Raw genomic sequence first — 4,085 nt, forward strand, 5'->3', positions numbered from 1 at the left:
CTTTTATTACATTAATAATCTTTCTATGTTTGTCTATTTTCTCTGAACCTTTTTTGTATTCAGTGTTTTTTTTACTTTTGTTAAAAATAACTTGTTTTGAAATTGGGGTTTTGGAAAACGGTTGGGTATGAATTATTTTTGAATTAGTGCATGAGTGATTAAGGGTTTTGGAAAGAGGTTTTAAGCGCTGAAAGTTTCTTTTTCAGTTTTGGTTTTGTGAAACAGTCAGAGGTAGTAGACACAGATTATGTTGATAGTGAGACTTCAGATTCAGAAAAGTGAAGTTGGTTCTAACGATGAATGTGTGACTGCAAATTTTGTAGGCATTAGGCCCAAAATCCGTTCCCTTTGGTTCTGGCTTCGTTAAGTTACAAGACACGAAAGTTTCTAATTCACAATTTATGTATTACTTAATTTTTGTAGTGTTTGCTAAGAAGCATTTACACTAAAATGTACACCGGATACGACGCCAACAAGTATACACTAGTAACGATTTGTGAAAATAGAAGTGATTGTATGTGATTACAAGCGACATTCGGATATGCCTTTTATATGCATTTTCTGGTGCTGCATAATGTACGTGTTTGCATAATCAGTTTGGTTTGATGTATGGGTTAAAATACGACACGGGAGTTCTATGTTTTGTGCATGCTGAAAGTAGAACAAACCATGACATAAAGTAAAAAAAAGAAGTTATATTTTTGTTGTAGGTCAAACCAGAGATATCAAAATAAAACATGCTGCCTTGTAGCATTTTGTCTGCTGTCAAATGCTAGTGTTACATCTTCACTTTCCTTGGCCCTCACTTTCTATTATTATTGTTTGAAGGCCATGTCGTATGGATTTAAATTTGCAGCAGTCTCCAGTCCACGCATTCATGCAATAAACACATTAGTGGCATTTGGATAGGGATTGGACGGTGCAAAAAGAAATCATATTTTGATTTTATTACTCTTAAATGCCAAGCTTGAGATCTGCACCATGCCACCATCCAATCTCGATCCAATCATCCAACGGCCAACGATGTGATTGCAGCAATCCAAATGCGTTGCATACTCTCAGGCATGTTGAATTATTTGGTGGTCACTAGATACCTTTTATGCTCATGGTTCATGCATTCTAAAGGTGACATTTGCATCATATACTTTCACTTTCATACACCTAAGAAGTGGTGTGTTGGCACTATTGTGTGTGTATGTGTTTAATTTATGTTTTTGGGGCCTTCCAACTTATACTATTTAGGGTAAATACCTCTTTTCGTCCCTGTAATATTAGAGAATTCCGGTTTTAGTCACTGTAAAAAAAAAAGATTTAGATTTTGTCCCTGTAATTTCAGATTCTTCTACTTTTGGTCTCTCCTTTCATCAATTTAATAGAATCTGCATAAATTACGTCCTTGTAATTTCAGATTCCTCTCACTTTTGGTCCCTGTAATTTCAGATTCCTCCACTTTTGGTCCCTCATTTTACGTACCATGTATGCAGATTCTGCTTACGTGGTGGAATGAGGGACCAAAAGTGGAAGAATATGAAATTACAAGACAAAATCTAAATTTCTTTTTTTTACAGGAACTAAAACCGAAATTCGCTAATATTACTGGGACGAAAAGAGGTATTTACCCTACTATTTTATTAATTAATTGCTGAATATAAAGCATTTTCCCATTCTTAGAGCTATTGCAACTGATGTTTTTAAAGAGCTTTTTACTCCATCTCCCCGTCATGCTAAGCTTTTTTGCATTAAATGGGGGTCAAGTGTTTATGAATGCAAAAATGAAAGTCACCACCATCCATTTTAGCAGTAGAAACTGTCTTTTGGCAGAAACACTTACAACAAACAATTACACACACTATAGATAATATAGAATTCACACATAAACTAAGGATAGATTTTTATTTTTTTAAGGGAAACTAAGGATAGATATATTATACACAATTAATATCCAAGAAATTCGAGAGTCTTGGTCTCTCCCTCCAAGAATTAGAGAGTTTGGTCTCTCCCACCCAAAACCATTTAGAAAAATATCCCATCATCACTTCCTCCTTTTCTATCTATATTTATTCAAAAATAGAAAACACATAACCCATAACTGCTATACATAACTGACACATAAAAACACAACTGCCCATAACCGCCATCATAAGAAGTCTAACATCTCGATGTTTGTCTTGGTGCTTTTAAAGGTGCCAATCATACTCACTGACGGGTCTATAGATAAAGTAATCACCAATGCTGTGTTTTCTCACATTCATGTCAATTGTCTACTCTAGAGGGTGAAATAAATTCAACATTCATGAAGTTGGTATAAGAACATTTTCATTTGTCTAAAGTTTTATCTTGTCTTTCTTTTTGTTTATAAAACAGATGGATCTGCCGGTGTTGTGGTAAATGGTGATGTTGTTGCTCAGGGTTCCTAATTTTCTTTAAATGATGTCGAGTTGTGGTTGCTCAGATAGCTCTAGTTGTGAGCCTTAGAAGATCTTTAAGCAACTTCCAAGAGAAAGCTAGCTGTACCATACAGCCTCTGTCTTCCTTTTGACCTTAAAATACGCCTTTTTGTTCCACTTAAGGCTAGTTTATTGTCATTTTGAGTTACAATTTTCAGATCTTGCTCTATTTTTTTCCCAGCTAAATTCCGAATTCTTCTACAATGATATCATAATGTAACTGCTGAAATTAATCAGGCATAAGTTGAACATGATTATATATTATGTAGATAAAATTTCACTCTCCGGAGGAGGAAATAGCATTTGCATCTGGTTGCTGGTTATAGGTCTATTTACTAAGAAGTGGAGCATATGCTTTTATGCTCCCTCTTTCTGATGGAGTATACAGTTCATCTGTTGCTGAAATTGTTGGGTGTATGTGCCAGCTGGCTGTGAAAGGTAAACTTGTGACAGTATTTTAAAGCTACATTTACATTATTGTGCATACGATCATAGGAGTGCTTATTTAGGGATAAACAAATTATTCAAGTAACCACTAATCTTGTTTCCGTTTAGTATCATTTGTGTAAAGATCTCAAAATAGTAGGTTTGATCTTCCGCTGGTTTCTCTGTAATGCAAGATGACCATATCAATTTCAGAAAATTGATGAACTCGTACTGTCGTACATGAGCTGGATGTCAAAGATGTTGAAGTCTGCAAATATGTTCCAGAGATATATACATTCCATCTTTTTATAGCACTCTTTATGTGAATGATGAAATTCATTCAACCTTTCATCACATGTGTATGTCAGTGTTGAAACGTTTTTAAAGCTATCAGGCAATGTTTCCATTCATTAGAAAGAGGAAAATTTAGATGATGTAATATATGAAAGGAAAATTTCAGAATTGAAAAGGAGACAAAACATCTTAAAAAAAAAAAAAAAGGAGACAAAACCATAAGTTAAATAATAGAATTTTATACCAAATTACGTCTGTGGTGCTTTAAATTATTTCGGATTGGTTTTAAGTTTCTTTTCCCCGAATTATTCTCTATAGTTACATTTTGTTTGTCTTATTAGTGTTTAAGTTATGCTCGTCTTGCATCGTTGTCTTTTATGTTACATTTCATGATTGTAGAAATCAAATCTCTTGTTCTACGATTAGAGGCGAATGACATTGAAGTGTTCAATGAAGACATTGTTGCAATTTTTGGATTTGAAAATTTTGATTTTAAGAAGTTAATGGAGAAAGAAAATGGAAGAAACACGGGATGTCTATTTGAATTATCTCAATATTAAAATGTCTTGCATGACTTTTTTTAATAGAACTTGTTAATTTTTTTTTGACAAGAAAATAGAACTTGTTAATCTCAATATTAAAATGTCTTACATGATTTTTTTTAATAGAACTTGTTAAAAATGCTAACATTGAAACTGACTTGGTATGCAATTTAAGTTGTAGGAGATTGTTTTACTACGTGTAATTTTGTGCTTTTAGTAGTGTAGTGAATCTGGTGTGTTCTTCACTGATTTTCCCCACTTTCACATAATGCTTCAAGGAATGTGGTGACTTGAAAACTCAAGGAATTCAATGCTATAAAATGGGCACTTATTATTGTGAAGAAAATATGTTTCAATGCTTTTACCTACTACTTTA

At 33.5% G+C, this 4,085-nt stretch overlaps 1 long non-coding RNA gene across 1 annotated transcript; it reads left to right on the plus strand.

Annotated features, from left to right (window-relative positions):
• Positions 1–1,702: 1,702 nt before the first annotated feature.
• Positions 1,703–3,224, plus strand: LOC120579726 (uncharacterized). Its single transcript, XR_005645469.1, has 2 exons — positions 1,703–2,219; positions 2,365–3,224. It is a non-coding gene; the product is annotated as an uncharacterized lncRNA (long non-coding RNA).
• The last annotated feature ends 861 nt before the right edge of the window (positions 3,225–4,085 follow it).

The sequence above is a fragment of the Medicago truncatula genome, chromosome 3, assembly GCF_003473485.1.
Source record: "Medicago truncatula cultivar Jemalong A17 chromosome 3, MtrunA17r5.0-ANR, whole genome shotgun sequence".
In the NCBI taxonomy this organism is placed as follows: Eukaryota; Viridiplantae; Streptophyta; class Magnoliopsida; order Fabales; family Fabaceae; genus Medicago; species Medicago truncatula.